Source organism: Monodon monoceros, unplaced genomic scaffold, assembly GCF_005190385.1.
Source record: "Monodon monoceros isolate NGI ecotype Baffin Bay Population unplaced genomic scaffold, NGI_Narwhal_1 Super_Scaffold_5, whole genome shotgun sequence".
NCBI classification, from domain to species: Eukaryota; Metazoa; Chordata; class Mammalia; order Artiodactyla; family Monodontidae; genus Monodon; species Monodon monoceros.
The window spans coordinates 91,787,013-91,801,709 of record NW_021703782.1 but is presented as its reverse complement, the minus strand read 5'-3'; positions in this window follow the sequence as shown (position 1 = coordinate 91,801,709).

The following is a 14,697-nucleotide window of genomic DNA, read 5'->3' as shown; positions in this document are numbered from 1 at the left end:
TCAGGATTTGTGAACTTGGCCTGCAAAAGTCTATTTCTGCTGAACTCTAGTGAGCCTAGTGTATGGCCTGTAGGGTGAGTTGTCCTATAGTCCCTATAAAGGGCCATCCTGAGTCTTGGTGGGCTGGGCTGGGCAGGGTAAGGCAATATTGACCAGGTTCAAGGCTTCCAGAGGGTGGTGAGAGTTCCAGGGACCAGCGCTGGAGAGCACAAAGGTCCTTCCCAGTCCCAAGACCCTCCATAACCAAGGACTTGGCAGTAGCTGTGTGCAGCCGAGAATGGCTGAGACTGAGGGTAAAGCACGTACGGTTCTTGCCACAAGTTATGATTCCTTCTGTCCAAGGGGCCTTCCAGTGAAGAGTGAACCTTAGAACCTGAAAGAGGGCTCAGCTCCAAGAACCAGAGGGAACTTGGGTTGTCTTGGGATGATCACTGTGAATTGAGATCTCACAGGGATGAACACCAGATGGTGCAGACACTGATGCTTTGTTGTGCTGGGATGGTCAGGGACAACCATGAGGCTCTCCACCATGCTGCTTTCTGGCCAAAGAGGGGCAGAGCCCAGGAAAGGGGAATCGTTATCACAAGACCTAGGAAGGGGCAGCAGATGGGCAGCGCATCTCTTGCACCGAACAAGGAAGACAGTGTCTTGGTCCTGGTCAGAGAGTATAAATGTCCATACTGCGTGTGGCCCTGTAAGGGAGATGGTGCACGGGGCTGCCAGACTCAAGGACTCCAGCCTGTCTGCAGCTTGCTGCCAAGGGCACAAAACAGCTGAGTCTGACTTGACTGCCTGTGATCAGCATTCATGAGCATTTTTACTGGATTTCTTGTAGAAAATTAACACATAGTTATCTGGTCTGAACTTGTGCATCTGGAACAGCTCACTGGATTAGATGGAGGCTGAAGGAACCCCACAAGGGTAAAAGGACCAGCCCCGATACTGACCTTGTGAGACTGCATCTCAGTGTCCAGCCGTAACACACCCCTGGTGTCAGCCCCTTTCCTCCACTTGCCTTTCTCTCTGCAGCCACTCCTCGGACTTCCTCTCCCTCAACCTGCAGGCTGCTGCTGCAGACCCCTGCAGACCTCTGTAAAGAGATCACTCAGATGGGGCTGGAGCTAGAACACAGCTGGAACCTACAGCTGGAGATACAGCTGGGAGGGCACATGAGTTTCACTGTGAGCCAGGCATGGAAAGACCAAGGCTTGTCACTGGATGAGATAGAAGAAACAGAGACCTACTTCTGGACGGCAGGAGGCTGTCTGCTCTCCTGGAGGGACACACAGTGCCGAACAGACTTGGGGAGTTGCCTGTGTGTCTCGGAGGGCTACCTATGTGCATTGGAGGGACACTTGTGTTTACTCTACACTTGACCTGGGACTGTGGTCTGTATTGATTGCATTGCCCTCATAGCTTTCCAGGGTTGGCTGGCCAACACATCATCATCAGCCTCTGCCTGCACGTGAGTTGCCCACTGGCCCCTTATTGTCCACCCGGCTGTTGTCAGCTTCGTCACCCAGGTCATTGCCCTTAATTCCTGGGCCTTCACCAGTTTCCCAAGGATAAACTGTTTGGACTCCTTCTAGTCTGCTGCTGTGTACTAGCCTGCATTTTTGGAAACTCTGATAAAGTTTCCAAACTGACTCACCTTTTTTTGCTCTATGACTCCTGCTTTGCATAATTGTTTGCTTCATCACCCACCATGCTGCATTCTGGTAAACTGAAAGAAAAAGAAATTGTTAGAACTGAGCAACAGGGAAAACAACTTATTTTGAACCAATGCTTTCTGAGTGGAATGAGAGCCTGAGACTTGAGCCTGAAGGAGAGGCTGCCCAGCTATGCTGAACTTTTCAGCATTTCAACTGAGAAGCTCCGAAATTCTCTGATCTTAGTGAATTCCTATCTAATTCTGAAGAGATCCCCCAGGAACCCCACTCTGAGGGTGGTGATAGGTCACTAGAATCATTTAAATCTGTGTTTATAAGATTTATAAGTATTTATAAGTATTCAGTATAAACTGAATACTTACAGTGAAAAGAAAGCTTAAAAAAAAAAATCCATAGCACATGGGGATGAGATATGACACCCAGTGAAAGAAATCATAGCTTAAGTTACCCTGAGTTATACTGTGTTTTGGAAATGCTCTGAACTCAATACTTATGCCACGTACTCTAAGACCAAAGTACGCAGATTTTTTAATTATTATTATCCTCAGGAGTAAGCTTGCTGAATCACCACAGCCTTTTTGGTTTTTTAACTACCAGTTTGCTGAATGTCACTGTCCATTTGGCTTGGAATTGCTCTAGGTCCACCCTAGAGCCCACCTTTTGAGCCTGTCACTTGGCAAAGTGCATTATTGGTGGTCCTTCCTGCTAAGTGTAGAGCTTGGTAGTGATTTCAAATTAGTGGGGAATGACTGATTATTAGGGAAGTGTGGGAATCAATGTCTAACCATTTGGGGAACCATTGTTTGCAATAAATATGATGAACAACGAAGGGAAGCCTCTTGCACTGTTGGTGGGAATGTAAATTGATGCAGCCACTATGGAGAACAGTATGGAAGTTCCTTAAAAAACTAAAAATAGAACTACATGACCCAGCAATCCCACTACTGGGCATATACCCTGAGAAAACCATAATTCAAAAAGACACATGCACCCCAGTATTCATTGCAGCACTATTAACAATTGCCAGGACATGAAAGCAACCTAAATGTCTATCAACAGAGGAATGGATAAAGAAGATGTGGTACATATATACAATGGAATATTCCTCAGCCATAAAAAGGAACGAAATTGGGTTATTTGTAGAGACGTGGATGGGCCTAGAGATTGTCATATTTAGTGAAGTAAGTCAGAAAGGTAAAAACAAATATCGTATATTATCACATATATGTGGAATCTAGAAAAATGGTATAGGTGATCTTATTTGCAAAGCAGAAATAGAGACACAGACGTAGAGGACAAATGTATGAATACTAAGGGGGAAAGGGGCGGGTGGGATGAATTGGGAGAATGGGATTGATATATATAAACTATTGATGCTATGTATAAAATAGATAACTAATGAGAACCTATGGTATAGCTCAGGGAATTCTACTCAGTTCTCTGTGGTGACCTAAATGGGAAGGAAATCCAACAAAGAGGGGATATATGTACACGTATAGTTGATTCACTTTGCTGTACAGTAGAAACTAACACAACATTGTAAAGCAACCATACCCCAATAAAAATTAGTTTAAAAAAAGAATAAAAGCTGTTTAAAATCAATTAAAAATGAGTTAATAGGCTTACTGTATAATAGTCTTACACATCAATAACAAAAACTGTAAGATCCTCTTGCAAGGGGAAAAGAATGATCAGACAATTCACAAGTTCTACTGTTATTTTTCTCTGGAAGTCACACCTATATTTGAATTTTTCTTGCACCAGCAAAAATGAAGCAAGAAACGAAGAACATAACATGGGAGTAGGAAGCCAGGTGGACATCAGACAGCTGATCAAAATGTTCACTGTCCAAAGGCTAGGTGTGATTTCCATCCTAGCTCACACAGCCTGTCTTCGACCTTTCTATTCCCAGATAACACTTTTTTCTTTTCTTGCCTAATACTACTCTTCTCTAATTGATAGCTTCCAATGGATCATATCTGTCTGAGGCGTGTTTCTTAAACCCTAAGGAGGATTTGATGTGTGTCCTCTATCTGGAGTATAGCCAGGAAACTTCCCAGTACTCTTTCAAAGAAATGAGACTGGAAGTGTGAAATCTAGTCCCGTCCTGTTAGTTTAGCATTCATTGTGAGCAGACTGGACTCTTGCCCAGCTGAAAGAAGCTGACGTCATCTGCTTTCATTTGACCCTGAATTTCCCCTCTGATTGAGACATCAGTCCAACCTTCATTTCACAACACCCAGCAAATATTTTACTGAATGCCTTCAGTGATGGAGTTTCTACACTACAAGCAGAATGACAAGCAGAAAGACAAGAGGGAAGGGGTGCAAAGAAGAAGAAGAGGGAAGGGGGTAGCAAAGGTTACTCAGGTGGAGTTTGAGCTGGACCTTGAAGGATTAGGAGGGTTTTATAAGGCAGAGAAGACTAGAAGGGAAATTCCAGTAATGGAAGGGGGGAGGGGTATAAGAATATGAACAAAGGCAGGAAATTTCATGAAGAGACATCAAAGATCACAAGAGAGGGATGGACCAACGTAAGAGAGACATTACCAAAGTAAAAATGAAGGAGTTGATGGTGCATTGGATTGGCTGGGTGCTAGAGGGATGCAGGGAGGTACATATAGGAAGGGGAAGATATGCTTATTAAGCCTTTGAAAATAACATTTAGAAAGAACATCTGCTACACAATTTGTGACTCTAATGAGACTTCTTTCCCCCAAACATACTAGATATTCATTTAAATATACTTCTTCGAAGTAGTTACTTTGAAAAACTAAATACACACTTATTCCAGTGGTGCTATTAGTGTTTGAAAAATCTTTAGAAATCCCCTTTGGGAATTGCCTTCAGAATTTGTTTATGAGCTACCAAAGAACATCAAGCAGTTTTATTACCTCACGGTTTTCTGTCTCTGTTTCTCTACATACGGTGAAAACATTATATATGCATATAAAACATGTATCATTAAAACTGAACCAGTTGGACATTTCTTTAATTTTTTTATTGTAGTATAGTTGATTTGCAATGTTGTGTTAATTTCTACTGTACAGCAAAGTGATTCAGTTACATATATATTCTTTTAAAAAAAATTAATTTGTTTTATTTATTTTTGGCTGTGTTGGGTCTCCGTTGCTGCGCGGGGGCTTTCTCTAGTTGCCGCGAGGGGGGGGCTACTCTTTGTTGCAGTGCGCGGGCTTCTCATTGCAGTGGCTTCTATTGTTGTGGAGCACGGGCTCTAGGTGCACGGGCTTCAGTAGTTGTGGCTGGCGCGCTCTAGAGCGCAGGCTCAGTAGTTGTAGCGCACAGGCTTAGTTGCTCTGCGGCATGTGGGATCTTCCCGGACCAGGGCTCGAACCCGTGTCCCCTGCATTGGCAGGCAGATTCTTAACCACTGCTCCACCAGGGAAGCCCTATACATTCTTTTTTAATATTCTTTTCCATTAAGGTTCATCACAGGATATTGAATATAGTTCCCTGTGCTATACAGTAGGACCTAGTTGTTTACCATTGTATATATAAAATATTTTGCATCTGCTAACCCCAACTTCCCACTCCATCCCTCCTCCACCCTCCCTCCCCTTTGGCAACCACAAATCTGTTCTCTATGGACATTTCTTTTACAAGCTAGAACATGTGGGGGGACTTCCCTGGAGGTCTAGGGGGCATGGGTTCAATCTCTGGTCGGGATCCTGCATGCCACTTGGCATGGCCAAAAAACAAAAACAAAAACACGAGAACATGTGGCAAATGGCTTTTACCTATTTCCAAAAATTGAATACAATCTGAAAAACATTTCACTTATGGACGCAGAACACCCCCAAAAAATGTGCTTCAGGCTCTGACGGCAATCTTCAAAGGGGGATTCCAGCAGTATTGAGCCTCCACAGAATTGAAGTCATGTGGACCTCCACAAGTGACCTCCACAGGTGACTGTTGCCACAGGGACCTTGTCCCACGATTAGATACATTCTGGGGAATTTCTGTCATCGTGGCTGGACAAGTTGTCATATGACAGTTTATGGTCCATGTTGGCTTCCTATGCAGTCACTCATGATCAGAGACCCCCTTCCCCAAGTCCCCCATGAAGACCTTGCCAAACCTGGGAAGAGAAGGGGGTTTCCTAAAACCATCGGACACTAAGACCACCTAATGGCAGAGTCTGAGGAGGACCGGACTTCAGCTCACTGTCCATTCTGGCTTCGTTTCACAAGAGCAGAGCCCTTTTGCAGAGGGAGGAAAGCCTTTCTGGTGACTGGAATGGGGAAATAAGGCTGCGGTGTTCCTCTAGGCACTGAATCCACTCTGGGGCAGACAGGACATGTCCCATCCACAACCACATTCCAGGGCAATGTTCTGGATCCAGAAAGAATGCAAAGCTTAGAGACAGCTGAACAGTATTCCTGGAAGGTACACACTGCAAACAGGCAGTTGTGATTCCTCAATAAATTGCCCAAAGGGCATGAGTGTGTGTGTATTGTACATGTGTGCACATTTATGTTGCCTGTTGTGTGTGCACACATGTGTTATTGTGTGATGCACGTGTGTATGGTATGTTCAAGTGGGGTGTGTATAGTGTGTATGGTACATGTGTGCATATGTGTGTTGTCGTGTGTGCACATGTGTGTATTGTGTGGTGCATGTGTATATGCTATGTTCATGTGGTGTGTGTGTATGGTACATGGCTGCATGTGTGTTGTCTGTTGTATGTGCACATGTCTGTATTGTGTGGTGTATGTGTGTATGATGTTCACATGGTGTGTGTGGCTGTGTATGTGTGTGTGTGTGTGTGTGAAGGGCGCTGGGACGATCCTGACAGGAGTGAGTGACAGGAACTGCCATTGGTCATCCCTCTCCCTACATCTTCAGAGTCTGTGGGAACAGGTCAGTAGAGACAGGAGAAAAATTCTATCAGCTGAAGAACCAATACTTTTTCCCTTGGGAGGAATAATGATGTTTTCTCAATGACTACACAACTCTTTTCATACCACAGTAGCAGCAAGTTGTCTGTCATTTGTATTGCACATATTTTCCCACATTTGTCCTTTGTCTTTCAACTTTATTTATAGGGCTCTTGTCTGTTTTTGCCATTGGGAAGTTTTCACTGTTACATAGTTGAGGTTATTAATCTTTTGTTTGTGATCACCGGCTGTCATGACATGCTCAGATAGACTTTCCACCCACGATTATAAAAATATTTGTCTAGTCTCTCTCCTAGTTCTTATGTTATTTTGGTTTTTACTTTAAAACATTTGCTGTATTTGGAATTTATTTTGTGTAATGAATGAAACAAGAACCTACATTTTATTTAAAACATTTCACACCAACCTGTATTTTTCTTTCACACTATTCACTGCAGTTAAAATAGCACAATTATTTATGTGATTATCTTTTCCCAATCACCACTGATTTGAGATAGCACATATTTTTCATACAATACTTTGAAATATGCTTGTTTCTGCAAATATCATGTTGGGATTTTGACCAGAAAAGGGATTTTCTAGATTATTTTGGAAGAATTTATATTAGAATATTTCTGTGCACTCACAGGGGGTGCCTTTTCACTTAGTCATATATTATCTTCTATTTCTTGGTAATTTTATCTTTTTTTCACATAATTCAAATTTATTTGTATAATTTTATGTTTTGTACTTTTAAAATGGATTAAATTTGGGTTATATTTCTTATACATTATAAGACTTTTGATTTTTGAATATTAATATATCATCAAAACCTTCTCAACTCTCTTTTACTCTTTTAATTTTCAGTAATTTTCTGCTGAATCTTAGGCTTTCTATTATCTGCAAATGATGATAATTTTGTCTTCTTCATTCCAATAGTTAAACCTCTTATTTTGTTCTTTTGTCTAATTGCAATGTCTATCACATAAAAGCAACGTCATATTATAGAAATTATAAGTGCTTAATCGCTAAGTTTGATATTGGCTTTTGGTATTAGATATGTTTTGATAGTAAGGAAATTATTCACCTAATCCCATTTTACAAAGAACATTTATCAAGAATGGACATTACATTTTATGAATGTTTTATTGAAATCTACCATGGGATTATATGCTTTTCCCCCTTTGGTCAACATTAATATAAATTTTCAAACATTTAGCCACCTTTGCATTCTTGTAATACACAGTCATAGTCATGGTAAATTGTTATTTAAATCTGCCCCCAGATTCTATTTGTTAATATTGGGCTGGCCAAAAAATGCCTTTGGTTTTTAAGTAAAAATAAAAGACACATTATTCATTTTCACCAAGAACTTGATTGAACAATGTATTCACCATTTAGTTCCACTACATTCTGCCATTTTTCAGGCAACTTCATAATTCCATCTTCCCAAAGCTTTTTATCTTTTTGAGCAAAGAACTCTTCCACGTGTCTTTTACAGTCTTCCACGGAATTGAAATTTTTTCCATTAAGAGAATTTTGTAAAGACAAAAATAAATGGAAATCCGAAGGTGCAATGTCTGGTGAATACAGCGGGTGAATCAGAACTTCCCAGCCAAGCTGTAACAGTTTTTGCCTGGTCATCAAAGAAACATGGGGTCTTGCATTATCCTGATGGAAGATTATGTGTTTTCTGTTGACTAATTCCGACGCTTTTCATCGAGTAGCTGCTTTCAGTTGTGAGCAGTCCTTGTTGGAATTAATCATTTGGTTTTCCGGAAGGAGCTCATAATAGAGAACTCCCTTCCAGTCCCACCATATACACAACATCACCTTCTTTGCATCAAGACCGGCCTTTGGTGTGGTTGGTGGTGGTTTATTTCACTTGCCCCGCAATGTCTTCCCTTCCACATTGTTGTACAGTATCCACTTTTCTTGGCCCGTCATAATTTGTCTTAAAACGGAACGTTTTTGTTACGTTTCAGTAGAGAATCGCACGTGGAAATAAGGTCAAGAAGGTTTGTTTCGCTTAGCTTATGTGGCACCCAAACATCAAAGCGATGAAAAAAAACCAAGCTGGAGCAAATGGTTTTCAGTGCTTGATTTGGATATTTTGAGGATGTCGGCTATCTCCCGCGTGGTATAATGTTGATTGTTCTCAATTAATGTCTCAATTTGATTGCTATCAACTTCAACTGGTCTACCTGACTGTGGAGCATCATCCAGCGAGAAATCTCCAGCGCAAAACTTCGCAAACCACTTTTGATGTGTTCCATCAGTCACAGCACCTTCTCCATACACTGCACAAATCTTTTTTTTGCGTTTTGGTTGTGTTTTTACCTTTCTTGAAATAATAAAGCATAATATGCCAAGAAGGTTGCTTGTTTTCTTCCATCTTCAATATTAAAATGGCTTCACAAATATTCACCAATTTCGATAAGTCTTTTTTTAAATGCACGCTGATATGACGGCTGTCACATACAATCTAACAAAATTGTTTTGAATGAAGTTAAAGACAACTAACTGCTGTTAGACCATTTTACAGAAAAAACTGAACGAACCTTTTAGTCAACCCAATACTTTATTTGAGAACTTTAAAAAAATCAATTTTGATATCTCTGGTTTTCTCTCCTGCGTTACCTATTCAAAGCAGCAGTACATTGGTATTTGTTAATTGGCAAGAATTCCTTCTTTCTCTGGCCGAGGACATTTAAAATATGCTACTTCCGCTATGTCGGTAGATAGTAATTGTGCATCTCTTCCCATCTAGTTTTCCAAATGTGTCAGCGTAGGATTATTCAATGTTCCCTGGGATTGTGAAGTAGTCCTTGCCTCTAGACACTGCCCCAATCTGATAGGAAATGATGACAGAGAAAAAATGACGTGCTTGGCAGGCAAGTATCTCTTGCAACACTGGGTCCCTTAGCAATCAATAATGGGCCAATGGGCCCCAGTGGGAGTGTTTCTTATTCTTCCAGCAGCTAATCCATGCCCTCAGGACTCATGCTGGTGGGAACCTTCAGAACTGACTCCACTTACAGTCAGTAACACCAGACTGTGGTCACGAGCTAGAAACTGCTGTCAGGTGATGCAAATCAGTTTGTTCCAAACGGCATTATAAAGGCTGCGTTCTTCAGGGTGTATAGTGTTGAGGCCTCTCCCAGCTACAGCCTACTTAAAGTATTAATACTTTTCCTTGCTTTTGGTTCATTTTCATTCCTGCTTGTGTTGGTGTAGGGTTTGGGGTTAACATGTACTTCTGCCATCATTTTTTTTTTAAAATAAATTTACTTATTTTATGTTTGGCTCCATTGGGTCTTCTTTGCTGCGTGCGGGCTTTTCTCTGGTTGCTGCAAGCGGGGGCTACTCTTCGTTGCTGCGCGTGGGCTTCTCATTGTGGTGGCTTCTCTTGTTGTGGAACATGGGCTCTAGGCGCGCGGGCTTCAGTAGTTGTGGCACACGGGCTTCGTTGCTCCACGGCATGTGGGATCTTCCCAGGCCAGGGCTCGAACCTGTGTTCCTTGCATTGGCAGGCAGATTCTTAACCACTGCACCATCAGGGAAGCCCCCATATGGCTTTTTTAGCAGCTGAAAAAAAAATTTTTTTAATCAAATAGAATTTTTAGCAATGAAACACATAAATATTTTTAGAAAAACCTTTCTTAGTAGATGGGTTAAACAGAATATTAAATACAGCTGAAGAGAAAATTAGCAAACCAGGAAGGCAAATCTAAAGTGCAGACAGAAAAAGATGTGTAAAATATAAAGAGGGATTGAGATACGGAGGTGGAATGTGAAGGTCTGAAATACATATAATCAGAATTTCAGAAGAGAGAATAAAGAGAATGGAGGAGAAGCAATATTTGAAAAATTTGAGATTTAGGTGTTTATAAAGTCCTAGGTATAACTGAATCACTTTGCTGTATACCTGAAACTAACATAAAGTTGTAAGTCTACTATACTCCAATATAAAATGAAAATTAATTTAAAAAAATAATAAAATGAAGTAAAGATGAGGGTCCCCATATTTGGGAGTGTGAAAAACTATTAGAAAGGCCATGAATTGATGGAGGAATCTGGGGCAGAAGGAAAGACTGTGAAAATAGTACTGAAATAATGAATGTCCCAAAGGGCAGTACCTGATGGCACTGAAGATGGGGCATTCGAGGTTCAAGGGAGTTTGGATTATGGAAATGGTGGTGGCAGTAGAGATTAAGGAGAAAGCAAGCATGAGCTGATATGCCGAGGGGAGATGGTATGTCTCCAAGGGAATCTGGAAAATTTTAAAATAAACCTATAGTTTATACTCAGTGTATTTTTAGGTTTTCACTGGATATAGGGCACTAGGGTAACCAAGAGACAGGAGCAGGACTTCAGAAGGAGAGTAGTCCCAGCTGAGGAATCAGAGTGAAGATTCAGAATACTGCATGTCTAAATGAAACCACATGGCTTTTTTTTTTTCTGAAATCACCCTATTTATTAATTTACCTGCGTTATTTCTCGTATCACACCATGAGCCCCGAGGCAGAGCCCAGTTCGCCGCTTCATCTACTCACGTGATAACACCTGACTGCGCTTGGCCCCAAATCCCAGAATACCCAAGGGACTGGAGTCTTGGGATTAGTTTAGTAAATATTTCCTACAAATACTATTTAAAATTTCCATTAAAAGGACAGGCAGGGGACTTCCCTGGTGGCGCAGTGCTTAAGAATCTGCCTGCCAATGCAGAAAACATGGGTTCGATCCCTGGTCTGGGAAGATCCCATATGCTGCAGAGCAACTAAGCCCGCAAGCCACAACTACTGAAGTCCGTGCACCACAACTACTGAGCCTGCACTCTAGAGCCCGTGAGCCACAACTACTGAGCCCACGTGCCACAACTACTGAAGCCCACGTGCCTAGAGCCCGTGCTCCACAACAAGAGAAGCCACCGCAATGAAAAACCAGTGCACTTCAAGGAAGAATAGTCCCCGCTTGCAGCAACTAGAGAAAGCCCACACGCAGCAACCAAGACCAAATGCAACCAATAAATAAATGAATTAAAAAAAAAACGACAGGCAGCTGGCAACTCCAGCCTCCTGCCCTGTCTACCCCAGTGGCCCCACCACGTGTCTTTTATTAAAGCCAAAACATTTCAGCTGTGTCTACATGAGCTTTCCATAACAGATAGCGACAGGGGTAGTTCTCTGGGTCTCTTAGTTTATAAATAGGATAAGGCTAGAGGGATGATCACCATCTATTAAATGCTTATCTCGTGCTAGGCGTGGTGTTATGCACTTTGTGAACAATATATGCTGTGGGTATCTAAGTTATCATCGTCATAATTATCATTATCCCTACTTTAAAGATGATAAAACTGAGGTTTAGAAGCAGTTAAATCATTATCCAAGGTCACCTACCAGTACCTAGCAGAGTTGGAGTTCTAACCCAGATCTTTGTACTGCAAATTTTTAAACTTGGGGACTTCCCTAGCAGTCCAGTGGTTAAGACTGGGTGCTTCCACTGCAGGGGGCATGGGTTCCATCCCTGGTCAGGGGACTAAGATCCTGCATGCCTCAGGTGCGGCCAAAATTTAAAAAAAAAAAAATCTTAAGCCTGGAAATTCTTTGTGTGCACACAATTACATAAAAGCAAAAATCTCTCATTATTAGAGGATTCTCTGGGTGAGAAACTCAATTTCCTGTTCTCTAGTTAAGAGATCACAAAAAGACTGACCTCTGGAAATAAAATTCAAACACTAGCAAACATTTCTTTTTGCTTCTCAGCTGTCAGGGTGACACCTTAGTGTTCTATTTTTTCAAATTTCAATATGACTCATTTTGTTTCCCAGTAAATATGATTTCAGTTTTGGAAACTCTGATTTTAAGGTGGGTGTGAATATGTGTTTTTTCTAGGTGCTTGTGTTTCAAAACAATTTGTTGTACAGTTAATTTTTAAATGCCTCTTGGCAGCTGTTTTAAACAACATTCTAGCCGCTGAGTGAGTTGAAAAATAAATGAGTTTGCTTCCTAGGAAACTACAAAATGAGTGACTCCTTTCTTGTTCTTGGTAATTAAATTCTCACATTCAACTCCATATCAGAAGTAGCTTCTCTTTCATTTCCTGTGATATTTAAACCTTTTTTTTTTCCTGCACAGTGACCAAAGCACCCCATTATGCAAACACTCTGATTCCTGCGCATGTTAAACCCCCCTTGGAAAACACCCCCATTCAAGGTATCAATAGCATTTTCTTTGAAGGACATTCTAAGTAAACTGGCTTGCAGAGACTATATTCTGTCCCATGACATAGTCTTGGTCATCTGTCTCTAATATTTCTTCACACTAGACCTTCCTTGCCAAAGCTCACATGTCCCAGTTTCAGAAAACAACATTACATTGTCAGCTGATTCCAAGGCCCCAGATTAGTGGTTCACAAGCTTTACTGCACATTGGAGTTATCTGGGAAGCTTTAAAAAAATACTGACACAAGTCTCACGTGACTGATTTAATCGGTCTGGAGCGCCACCTGGGCATTGAGATTTTATTTTTTAAGGGCCTCAGGTAATTCTACTGTGCAGCTGAGTTTGGAAACCACTGCCCAGAGCCCCAGGGTGCAGGTTTAGCCACAATCCTGTTTGGAACAGAATAAAAGGGAACAGGCAAACGTTAGGTAAAACCATTCCTACTACCTCGGTTATCAGGAAGCAGAGTCCCTGTGATGCCTCCTTCCATCAGCTTCCTCCCCCAGTGTTGGTCCTCAGACTCGTACTTAACTTTATCATTGTTTTCACCAATAGGGAGGATATAGCTGATTTTATTTTATTGTATTTATGTATTCATTCATTCAGTCAGTCAGTCAGTCTTTTAATGTAGGGCTTAATGTTGAATTGAGACCACGGCCAACCTTAATGGCAATATACATTATACAGAGCCTAAAACTAAGTAACACCATTTCCTGATAATCACATTATTTTAGTTCTTTTGGGAAGAAGTTTAGGGATGTTTATAACTCTATGGTAGAAGTGGATCCTCAGTCATCCGTTAGGCTCTTTCCACTGATTCCTTTATTCTGGGCCACAAACGTGCAAATCTTCCCTGGGCTTTAAAACATTTTCCTTTTTCCTGCTTTCCACTCAACCCACTGTACCACCTTCTTCCATCCTCCCACTGCTAAATTCTTCAAGAGTAATATCTATACTTTCCATTCTTTCCTGGACACCCCCATAGCTAACTTCAATCTCCATATCTCCATGGAAACTGCACTCACAAAGGTGATCAGTGGTTTTGGGACCAAAGTCCAAATCCAGTAGCTTCTCACTCTTCATTTTGCCTAACCTGTTATTTAACACCATTTAAAATTCTCTGAAGCAATGGTAATAAAAACAATATGTACTGGACATAAGAATCTATACATAGATCCGAGAAGCATAATTGAGTCCAGAAATAACCTTGAGTACTCGTGAGTAATTAACATAGGACAAAGGTGGCCTTTAAATTAAGTGGGGGGCTTCCCTGGTGGTGCAGTGTTAAGAATCCACCTGCCAATGCAGGGGACACGGGTTCGAGCCCTGGTCCGGGAAGATCCCACATGCCGCAGAGCAGAGCCCTTGCTCCACAATTACTGAGCCTGTGCTCTAGAGCCTGCAAGCCACAACTACTGAAGCCTGCGCTCTAGAGCCCGTGCTCCACAACAAGAGAAGCCACCGCAATGAGAAGCCCATGCACAACAACGAAGAGAAGGCCCCGCTCGCCGCAACTAGAGAAAGCCTGTGCACAGCAACGAAGACCCAACACAGCCAAAGATAAACAAATAAAACAAATTAATTTAAAAAAACAACAACTATAGTCTCCACTTGCATTTAGTTGGCATTTGCGTCCGATTTCTTCGTCCATCTTTTTACTATTCTGTGTCACTTTTAGGTTTTGGGTGTCATAGATCACATTTTAAATTCTGCTTATGGTTTCCGCTAAGATTTTTGGAAGCAGTCATTAAGCTACAATTCCCTGTTTGTCAACGATGGGGTTTAAGGAGGGAAATGTGTTTTCCTTACTGAATATGAGGAATTTAGAAAACATCTGCTGCTCCCTGTTCTTGCCAGAGCACTTGAAACACTGTAAATCTGGGTGGATCCTGAATGTAGCAGTGGAC